Genomic DNA, 11,815 nt, shown 5'->3' on the forward strand with positions numbered 1-11,815 from the left:
TGTGTGTGTGTGTGTGTGTGTGTGTGTGTGTGTGTGTTTGTGTGTGTGTGTGTGTGTGTGTGTGTGTGTTTGTATCCCTGAGTGTGTGTGTTAAAGGATTGGTGATTGATATTCAGATGTATCATGATGTTTCTCCCAGGCTGTATGATTGTAACCTGACAGAGAAGAGCTGTTCCTATCTGGCCTCTGCCCTGACCTCACACTCCTCAAGTCTCACACAGCTGGGCCTGGGGGACAATAACCTGAGTGCATCAGATGTGGAGCAGCTCTCTGCTCTAGTGAAGGACCCCCACTATAAACTGAAGACACTAATGTGAGTAAATATCTAACCATCTCACTCAGGTCTTTACAACATGAGACCCAACATGGATGTCTGTCTTTTATTTTCTGTTCTCCAGATTCTCTCTCTTCTTGCTGTTTCTTCTGTGGTCCTCTGCTTTTGCTCATCCCTCTCTCATCCTTCACTCTCCCTCGTTCTTCCCCCTTTCTTTTTCTGTCTTACACCTAACAGCTCAGGGCTGTCTCACATCTCATCTCATCCTTTGGTTATTTGTCATCTTTTACTCATCGTGTTTGTTTGTTTGTGACCTTTGACCTTGACCTTTGGCCCACATCTCTCTCTGTCACTGTCATTCCTTTCCCTCACCTCTTTTTCTTTTCATGTCTATTTTTTCCTCAATATTTCTTTCTTTCTTTTTTTCATTCTGTCTGTTTGTCTGTCCATCTTATGTTTCTGAAATGACTCCAGTCATTAACTCACATGACAGTAACTCCAGTAAGAGTCATAATACTATATTATCATAGTGTGTCTCAGGCTCCCATGCCCAAGGTCACAGGTTCAAGCCCAGTAAGGGGCTGTTTAACAGTAAGGTTTAACTGTGGAAAAGGTTACAAACACCATGAAGGGAATATGCTGCCATCTCTATTGGTCGAGCCAGACTCCACTCTCTTCTTCTGATTGGACCAGTGGTTTTTAGCTCCACCCTTACTGTTTCTGCTGCGGTATGTCTAATGTGTGAATGTGTTTATCATGGCTGCTGTTACTGATGTCAGAATACAGCAGCCCTCTGTCTCTCATGCAGTCTGGGTCACTGGAAGACAGTCGTCATGGAGACTGGTGGATTGTTGTGTCTTTTCCCTTGACATACAGATGGGAAGGCTACTTTACACGACAGCTGTGAGCTGGATTGGGTCTGTGGTCCAGAACAGACAGATTGATTATTGTATGTTCTCCTTTATCCTGCAGATTGTTTTAGTGAGCAGCAGCGTGTAGAGCCAAGGCCCTGAGCTGGATGGGGTCTGTGGTCCAGGAGCTCATGAAGACAGGGTGGGATCCAGCACACACACATCAGCATCTCTCCTGCAGAATGTCTGGGGAGGAGCATGAACATGTTCTCAGCTTCCAGCAGCACACAGCAAACAGCCTCTTCCTGAGGGGAGCACAACAGTGAGATGAATGGAGAGTGGAGGCGTGTCCTGATCAGCCAGAGATGATTGACAGCATGCAACATGGACTCAGCAGACAGAGCAGGACCAGTCTCTAAGGAAAGGGAAAAAGACACATAACAAAGAAGAAATCAACATACAAACACCAGATAAAAGAAAGGAAAAAAACAACAACTAAATAACCTAGCCATCACACACAAAAACAACAGATGACAAATAGGAAAAAAGGATAAGTGAGTAGATAAATAAAAATTAGTAATACATACTAACAGCCATGAGGTGTTGCTTCATCTGCTTTTTGAATCCAGCTTTGTTCTGGGTTTTTTTTATGTGATCTGGAAGGGAGTTCCATTCTACCATAGCCCTGCATAATACTGTACGTTGTTTTGAGTTTGTTTTTATTGTTGGAATTGTGTAGTTACCACTGGTGGCATGTCTGGTGGGGTATGTGTGTACATTAGAGCTGAGTGTGAGCTGCCTAAATAAACAGTCAGGGGTTTTTAATGTGTTAATATTTTGAATGAAAGAAATAAGTGATGCTTTTAGCCTCTCATCAACTTTCAGCCAGAAGAGTCGGTCATGCATGTTTTTCACGTTTGCTCTTGGTGTGCACTTAAGGGCAAGCCTAGCTGCTCTGTTTTGTACCCGTTGAAGCTTCCCTAGATTTGTTTTTGTGGTACCTGACCAGACTACCGAGCAATAATCAAGTTGAGACAATACCAGGGTCTGCAGAACCTGTTTGATCAGATGAGGTGTTAAAAAAGAAGAGCATCTTCTAACCACAGATATATTTCTACCCATCTTTTGCACCAGTAAATCTATATGTTTTGACCATGATAGTTTACAGTCTAAAGTTACCCCCAGAAGCTTTGTTTCCTGTACTTGCTCAACAGCAACATTGTTCAGTACCAGGTTCAGCTGAGGTTTAGAGCTAAGTGAGTGCTTTGTCCCAAATACAATGCTCTTAGTTTTGGAAATGTTAAGGACCAGTTTGTTATCAGAGACCCATTTGAATACCATCTGCAATTCTTTGTTGAGGGCTGAGGTGATTTCTTTAACTGTTGGTGCAGACATATATAATGTTGAATCATCTGCATACATAGACATACAGGCTTTTTTACAAACAAGTGGGAGATCATTTGTAAAAATTGAGAAAAGCAATGGTCCTAATGAGGATCCCTGAGGAATTCCACATTGTACATGTCTTGGGTTTGACAGGCTTCCATTAAAGAAAACCTTTTGTTTCCTATTGGTTAGGTAACTTTCAATCCATGCTACGGCAGATGGAGTAAAGCCATAGCACTTGAGTTTTTTTAATAGCAGGTTATGATCAATAACATCAAAGGCGGCACTAAAATCCAGTAGCACTGCTCCTACAATATTCTGTTGATCAATATCTTTTAGCCAATCATCTGTCATTTGCGTGAGCGCTGTGGAGGTTGAGTGTCCCTCCCTGTAAGCATGCTGGTAAATGCTTGTCAAGTTGTTCATTGAGAAGTAGCATTGTATCTGATCAAACACAATTTTTTCCAACAGTTTGCTCACAACAGGTAATAAGCTGATTGGTCGACTGTTTGAGCTAGTAAAGGCAGCACGAGTGTTTTTTGGTAGTGGGATTACTTTAGCCTCTTTCCAGATTTGAGGGCACATATTACTGTCAAGACTCAGATTAAAGATGTTGCATATTGGAGTGGCAATATGGTTTGCTACCACCCTCAGTAGCTTCCCATCCAGGTTATCAATACCAGGTGGTTTCTCATTATTGATAGACAATAGCAGTTTTTCCACTTCTTCTATAGTCACTTTACAAAATTCGAAAGAGCACTTCTTGTCATTCATTATTTTGTCTTGTATACATGAATACAGTGGCTCACAGTGTGGTGTTGGCATTTCCTGCCTGAGTTTATACACTTTGTTAGTAAAATAATTGTTAAAATAATTGGCAATATCTACAGGTTTAGTTAAAAAAGTCCCTTCCACCTCAATGAAAGATGGAGTCGGGTTGCTCTTTCTGCCCATGATGTCATTTAGGGTGCTCCAGAGTTTCTTTCCATCATGTTTTATGTCATTAATCCTGGATTCATAAAATTATTTCTTCTTCTTTTTGTTCAATTTAGTGACATAGTTTCAATCATGTGCACACTTGGAGATATGGACTGGGAGGGGGAACTGTAGGATTATCCATATCTTTATAAATAGGCTACTTGGTATTTGTTATTGTTTTGTGATATATGTAGCCATGACTATTATTGAGATTGTATGAATGTCTGTCAACCTGTGTGCTGTCAGTGTGTAGTTAATGTACACTGTCTTTGTTTAATCAATGATGTCATCAACACCATATCTATAGTTCAGGAATGTATTAGTTGATGTAGCCTCATGTACTTCTGTTCATGATATTGTTACTCATCAGTTACATTTCATGCCTTTGGATGCAATGTCGGTACGTTAGTTTGTGAACAATAGTCTTAAAACAGATTTGTTAACCTTATTAGTTGGTTTAATGCTAGATTTCACTTTTAATGTGCAAGTTAATATTACATGTGCTGGTATAAGCATAAACTAACCCTTACTGCATTAAGTTGGATGTGATAATCCATTGGCAACAGTGTAACTAAAATGCATATCTTAGTTGATCAATGATAAGGTGCATGCAAGGAATTGCGGGTATAGAGGGTTAAGAGTCTTTGTTTATCAATGATGTCATCAACACCATTAGTTCAGGAAGTGTATTAGTTGATGTTCTTCTGTTCATGATATTGTTACTCATCTGTTAGATTTCATGCCTTTGGATGCACTGTTGGTACATCAGTTTGTGAACAATAATCTTAAACACATTTGCTGGCCTTCTTTGTTTATTTAATGCTAGATTTGCTTTGAAAGTGCACATTGATATTATGTGTGCTGGTATCAGCATAAGCTAACCTTTAGTGCATTAAGTTGGAAGTTATAATCCATTGTCATCAGTTTAGCTTAAATACACATGGAGTTTCTGGAGCCGCCAGGTAGGGGGCTACTTTCTGTTAGACTATTCAGTAACTTATTTTCCTGTCTTGCTTTGTCTTATGTTGCACTTGCTTGATATTTGACCTTGTAAGGAAAGTTGTTGACTCACTAGTTTGTCATAAACAAAGTAAGACAATTTCAACAGGTTTTGCTAAGTTTAGCCGCTAGCAAGACATCTCCTTAGCAAGCTTGTATAATATGCTTGGACATTGATGCTAGTAATAAGTGCTCTTGCGTCTGCTTCTTTGTAATGTTATTGTGATGGCTATGTTGGCTAGCTTCCCAACAACTTTCCTACCAGTCAAACGTCAAGCAAGTGCAAGACAGCAAATACGTTTCTGAATAGTCCAGAAGAAAGTAGCCCCCTAGCTGAAGGGTCCAGAAACTCCATAGTGTTACTTTAAGAGACAGTGAGAGAAAGTAGACAGACAGACAGAAAGACAGAGAGACAGACACGCAGAGAGCCAGGCAGACAGACAGACAGAGAGACAGACAGGGCTCACCTCCATTTCAGAATCAGAAACGTTTTAATTGCCAAGTAGGTTCACACCTATCCAGAATTTTCTATGGCATATGCAAACAATCAACATATAAAGTACTGTTACTAACAATAGGTAAAACGATACATACATTTATAAAATATATAAATAAAATGTACAGAATATGTGACAAAATTAAAAGAGCTGTACAGTCTGCAAAACAAGAGTATGTGCAATGATAATAGAGTAGTCCAAGAATGATGTGTGCTAATGTAACACAATGAGACAACCCTTTATGTTAATGAAGTGTGTAGTGGCGGGATAAGAGTCCGAGTGTGGTGGGGGGGTTCTTGTTGATGAGGCCAACTGCAGAAGTGAAGAAGCTGCTCTGATGGTGTGAGGTTTTGGTCCTGGAGGTGCAGCTGTTAGTGTACAGGGAGAAGAGTAGAGGGGAAAGATGGAGGTGCAGCTGTTAGTGTACAGGGAGAAGACTAGAGGGGAAAGATGGAGGTGCAGCTGTTAGTGTACAGGGAGAAGAGTAGAGGGGAAAGATGGAGGTGCAGCTGTTAGTGTACAGGGAGAAGAGTAGAGGGGAAAGATGGAGGTGCAGCTGTTAGTGTACAGGGAGAAGAGTAGAGGGGAAAGATGGAGGTGCAGCTGTTAGTGTACAGGGAGAAGAGTAGAGGGGAAAGATGGAGGTGCAGCTGTTAGTGTACAGGGAGAAGAGTAGAGGGGAAAGATGGCAGCCTTGAGGGGAACCGGTGCTGATGGTCCGGGAGTCAGAGACCGGAGACAGTTGATGAGCACAGTGCTTCAGGATGGATGGAGAGACAGAGTCTGACCCGGCTGCTTTGCAGTGGTTCTGTCTCCTGAAGAGTCTGATAACATCCCTATCCATGATGGAGAGAGTCGTCACTGTGGCAGGGGAAGAAAGGGGGGGGGGGGGGGGGCGCTCTGAGGTGGGCAGCTGTGGAGAGTTGCATTAAGACCTGGCTGTAGCCTTGAGATTGTCCAATCCTCAGACAAGTCTTTGCTCTTCTTTCTTTTCTCCATGCTCAGTGTGGTATACACAGACACACAATACAAAGGCTGAGTCAACTTTGCTCAATTTGAACTGGTTGCAAATGTGATTTCTATATTACCTTGCAACAGGTGAGTTTTAATACAAATGAAAGGAGCATTACATGCGTGAATTACAAGCCCCGCCTGCTGGCCCGCCTGTCCGCCCTGCTCACCCCCCTCACCTGCCTGGCCCACCTGGAGCTGTCCGAGCGGCTGGGATGCCCCTAACTCCGTCACCAGGTGATGCTCTACCTGAGCCAGATATGGTACAATATACATACGGACGATGGTAGTGAGTGTGAGTGTGTGTGTGTGCGTGTGTGAGTGTGAGTGTGTGTGTGTGTGAGTGTGTGTGTGTGTGTGTGTGTGTGTTTGTGTGTGTGTGTGTGTGTGTGTGTGTGTGGGTGTCTCCATCACCAGGTGATGCTCTACCTGAGTGCCCATCTGCTGGAGCCCCACGAGAGGCAGCTGCTGCCGGGCCTGCGCTTGTTTTAAGTAAAATCTGCTTAAAACAAGCACTTTTGGCTGCCAGTGCGTTAAGCAAATTTGGCTTGTTAAGATTTCTTAAAATAAGTAATATTTGCTTGAAATAGGCAAAAATAACCTTACCAAAGAGCAGTAGGTAAGTACAATTTAGCTAGAAACAAGACCAACTAGATTTTTTTCATCTCAATATAAGAGTAATAACACTAGGTTAGAAAAGCATTTTTGCAGTGTACACACTGAATACTGACGACTTACTCAACACTTCAACTCTCATATGGAGCTACACACTGAATACTGACGACTTACTCAACATTTCAACTCTCATATGGAGCTACACACTGAATACTGACGACTTACTCAACACTTCAACTCTCATATGGAGCTACACACTGAATACTCAACGCTTTAACTCTCATATGGAGCTACACACTCCGCTAAAGCTTTTTCTCTAACAGAAAAAATAGAGAAGGCAATTCATCTGTTGATTTTCTTTAATTATCAAACACAAAGCAGGAAGTAATTTGAGACTCCGAGTAGCAAACTCAAATGTTTTAAAAATCGAGATGCATCGATAATCGTTTATCGGTTTAGAATTGATTATCGATAATCGGTTTAGAATTGATAATCGATTTAGAATCTAATCGCTGCCCTCTGTATCGGAATCGAATTGTAAGGTGCCAAGAGATTCCCATCCCTGCTCAACACTCACTCACATACTCAATACTGACGTCTTACTCAGCACTTTAACACTTTAACTGCACACATTGGCCCATGCAACAACACAGATACACACGTTAGGTGTGCTGCCTCTACTCCAGCAAACGCAGAACTGGCAACGCAGAAGTGACGCGTGGTGATCCCAGTGGATGTCTGTAAATAACCACCCTGTTGCTCCAACCTCTTGAACAAAGCTGTCACCGCTACCATCCGGTACAGGCAGCCGTTGCCTACTGGTTAGGGTGTTGGGCTGGAAAACCGGAGGGAAAAATGTGGGCGGGGGAAGTGGTTGAGCACATCCAGGTCTGAGGTACCCTTGAGCTAGGCACCTAACCCTGATCACTGCTCCCCAGGCGCCCAAAAGCAGCTCACTGCTCCGGGTTAGTGTGCTTCACTTCACTGTGTGCTGTGTGTATCACTACCCTGGATGGGTCAAATGCAGAGATCAAATTCACAAGCCGGGGTCGTAGTAATAATAATAATAATAATAATAATTTTTATAGCGCTTTTCTAATACCCATAGACGCTTTACAAAAGAACAAGGCAAAAGAAAAATATGAAAGACAAAACAAACAGACAGAAACATGTAACACTACTCCACTGCCTTGCTATGACACAGCATATGGTACAGTGTGTGTGTGTGTGTGTGTGTGTGTGTGTGTGTGTGTGTGTGAGTGTAACACTACTCCATACTGCCTTGCTATGACACAGCATATGGTACAGTATAGGCCTTCATTCACAATCAGCTTCAGTAAACCCACTACTCCACTGCCAGAGGCACAACTGCTCATTGCTTTATTCATAAGTCAAGTACACACACACACACACACACACACTCACACACACACACACTCACACTCACACACACACACACACATACATATACTCACTGCTGCTGAGCGAAGCAGGCGACAAAGACAAACACCTGTACCTGAGCACACCTGAGTTTCCCTATCAGCCAACGTGCCCTGCAGTAGAGGACTTGATAAGTGTGTGTGTGTGTGTGTGTGTGTATGTGTGTGTGTGTGCGAGGCCTGCAAATCGGTGGCCTCTCTATGAAAAGGGCCAAACACTTCACAAAGTACTGCTCTACATCAGCAGTAATTGGTAGCCCCTTCATCAGGAAGCGCAGGTGTCACCTTTACCCTTAATGCACAATATGGACTGAAAATTTGACTGCATTTTAATACTTCCTCTAAGCCAAATTTGGATTTTGCCGTTATATGTACTTATTTATCAACTCCAAATAAAGAAGTAAACTCTGTGTGGCTGTGTGTGTGTGTGTGTGTGTGTGTGTGTGTGTGTGTGTGTGTGTGTGTGTGTGTGTGTGTGTGTGTGTGTGTGTGTGTGTGTGTGTGTGTGTGTGTGTGTGTGTGTGTGTGTGTGTGTGTGGGTGTTTAAATATGTTGAGCAATGTGTTCTACTAGATGTTTGCTTAAGCATGTGTTGCTGTGTTTGTTTTTTGCATAACTGCTTGTAGCTGATTGGCTGTTTCTGGGCACCTGGTTGTTTATTAGCCAATGACAAGCATGACTGTTTCCAGGCAGCTACTTCCTTGTCTGACCTGAGAGCAGTGGGAGAGGGGATTCAGATCAAGAACACAGCAACGTAAAATAGTAAAATAAAAATAAAAATAGTAAAATAGTTCCCACTTTTTACCGATCTGTAAAGTGCACTGCAAAAAATGCCCCTCTAGATTTAATACAAATAATTACATATTTAAGCAGGATTTTGCTTAAAACAAGCAAATTTGGCTGCCATTGCGTTAAGCAAATTTGGCTTGTTAAGATTTCTTAAAATAAGTAATATTTGCTTGAAATAGGTAAAAATAACCTTACCAAGAAAGCACTAGGTAAATACAATTTAGCTAGAAACAAGACCAAATAGATTTTTCATCTCAATATAAGAGTAATAACACTAGGTTAGAAAAGCATTTTTTGCAGTGTGCTACCTAGTTTCTATTGGTGCCAATAAAGTTCATAAACAGAGAGAGAAATCAAGGAGGGTCCAGAGTCCACAGAGTATCAAACACACACCCACACACACACACACACACAGACACACACAGTCAGAGTGAGACGCTGGGTCGAGACGCAGAGTTCAGTCAGAGTGAGACGCCGGGTCGAGACCAGAGTTCAGTCAGAGTGAGACGCCGGGTCGAGACACAGAGACCAGAGTTCAGTCAGAGTGAGACGCCGGGTCGAGACACAGAGACCAGAGTTCAGTCAGAGTGAGACGCCGGGTGGAGACACAGGTAAGATGAGACTCTCCCTCTGGGCCCCAGTTTGTTTATTTGTTTGTCTGTCTGCGTCTTTGTTAGTTTGTTTGTTTGTCTCTGTGTTTGGCTTTTTTACTCCAACGTTGCCGTGGAGTGGATGGATTGATGGGGAACTTGTTGTGGTGTTGAGGCATTGTGCTGCTGGGTGAACTCAGAGATCAAATTCAAGTCATGTGAGGAAAGGATCATTTATTTTTCCATCGGTAAAATGGTAAACAGAACGTGACAAAACCTCAAGACCTTTCAAGCGATCCCTTAATTGCTGTGACTGGATGTTTGATTAGTAGGTGTTGCCTTCCAATGAGAGAAAATGTCCTCTGAATACATTGCACTCGTGGATAAAGCTGCTACTAGCCCGTATTGACAGCCCATAACGAGCTCTAACAAGTACTCACAGCCCATGGGCCTCAGGTTCCCATAGTGGGGTATTCCTGCGGTACGTGTCAGAGTGCAGCACTGTCAGGGGTCTCCAACTCAAATTACCAGGGGCAGGTGAGCGTCCAGTCTGGTCAGTAGGGGGCTGGATCTGTTGGCTGGCCCATCACAGTACTGTAGATGCTACTTTTGAGTGCTGCAAATGTACCGTTTGTGATCAGTGGTACAATGATCAGTGTTATTGAATAGCTAGTAGCTGAGCTGGGTTCAATTCTTGGGCAATGCAAGATGGTCGTTGGATAAAGGTGTTTGTTAAAGGTGCATTTCTGGATCACTTTGTCTCATTGATAGCCCATAACTTACATATACAGCAGCAATGGTGGGATAATGTCTTCTTTGACAACTACATCTATATTTTTCCTTCATACATGCACATTTCAAAGCAAATGCTGTAGTTTTCAGCAAGACAGACGTGTGTGTGTGTGTGTGTGTGTGTGTGAGTGTGTGTGAGTGTGTGTGTGTGTGTGTGTGTGTGTGTGTGTGTGTGTGTGTGTGTGTGTGTGTGTGTGTGTGTGTGTGTGTGTGTGTGTGTGTGTGTGTGTGTGTGTGTGTGTGTGTTTCTGGGTGTGTGTGTGTGTGTGTGTGTGTGTGTGTGTGTGTGTGTGTGTGTGTGTGTGTGTGTGTGTGTGTGTGTGTGTGTGTGTGTGTGTGTGTTTCTGGGTGTGTGTGTGTGTGTGTGTGTGTGTGTGTGTGTGTGTGTGTGTGTGTGTGTGTGTTTCTGGGTGTGTGTGTGTGTGTGTGTGTGTGTGTGTGTGTGTGTGTGTGTGTGTGTGTGTGTGTGTGTGTGGTGTGTGTGTGTGTGTGTGTGTGTGTGTGTGTGTGTGTGTGTGTGTGTGTGTGTGTGTGTGTGTGTGTGTGTGTGTGTGTGTGTGTATGTGTGCGTATCAATGGTGATTAATGCTCTGATGATGACAGTGTGTGTGTCAGTGGTGATTAATGCTTTGGTGATGGAGGTATTTGTGTGTGTGTCAGAAGTGATTATGGTTCTGATGATGGAGGAGAGTGTGTGTGTGTGTGTGTGTGTGTGACAGTTCCGATGATGGAGGTTCTCCTTGTTCTCTAGAGTAAGATATTCAATGTTCTGTTTTTGCCAGATGTATGGTGTCAGAATCTAAACAAATGCATCGATCATGATCATCTCTAATCTGTTATGAGTGACACCAGGCAGGTTTATTTCTACAGCACATTTCATACACAAAGGCAGTTCAATGTGCTTTATATACAAACAAGCAAAAAGCAAAAGGAACATCCAAGGGAGAATTTAAATAATAAAAGATAAAACATATTTGAAGAAGAAGTACATTAAATGGAATAGAAGCATAATTAGTAATAGTCAGTAATAGACTGTATGATTTGATATGTATTTCTTTGTTATTTAGTTTTGAAAATGTTTGCCGTAGGTCTTGAAGCTTGTCCTAAGGCTCTGAGAGGAGTGAGGAAATTGTTTGTTTTGTGTGTTCAAATTCGAAGAATATTTAATAATTTGGGTTTCTAAATTGAAGCCAATTTATCATAACACAAAGTCCATGAAGTAGAATAGAAGCATAGTTAATCATTAATAGGCAGTATTTTAAAGAAGAGGGACCTAAATAAAGGTGCAGATTCTGTTCAAATATTACAACGACAAAGATAAAGCCAACTGATTCTTTGAAGGCAGTAGAAAAGTAAGGCAGTGTTAGGCTTCTTTTTAAAACAGGTTAGAGTTGGGGCAGATCTGATCCCCATGGGGAGCTGGTTCCAGCAGTGGGCAGCATAACGGCTAAATACTATCCCACCCTGTTTAGTTTCAACTCTAGGCACCACTAGCTGACCAACTCCTGCAGATCTAAGAGACCTTTATATTCAGCAAACATTCCATATACTGATATACATGTTTAGGACCCTGACCATTTAGTGACTTATAGAC

The sequence above is a fragment of the Sprattus sprattus genome (assembly GCF_963457725.1).
Source record: "Sprattus sprattus genome assembly, chromosome: 2".
In the NCBI taxonomy this organism is placed as follows: Eukaryota; Metazoa; Chordata; class Actinopteri; order Clupeiformes; family Clupeidae; genus Sprattus; species Sprattus sprattus.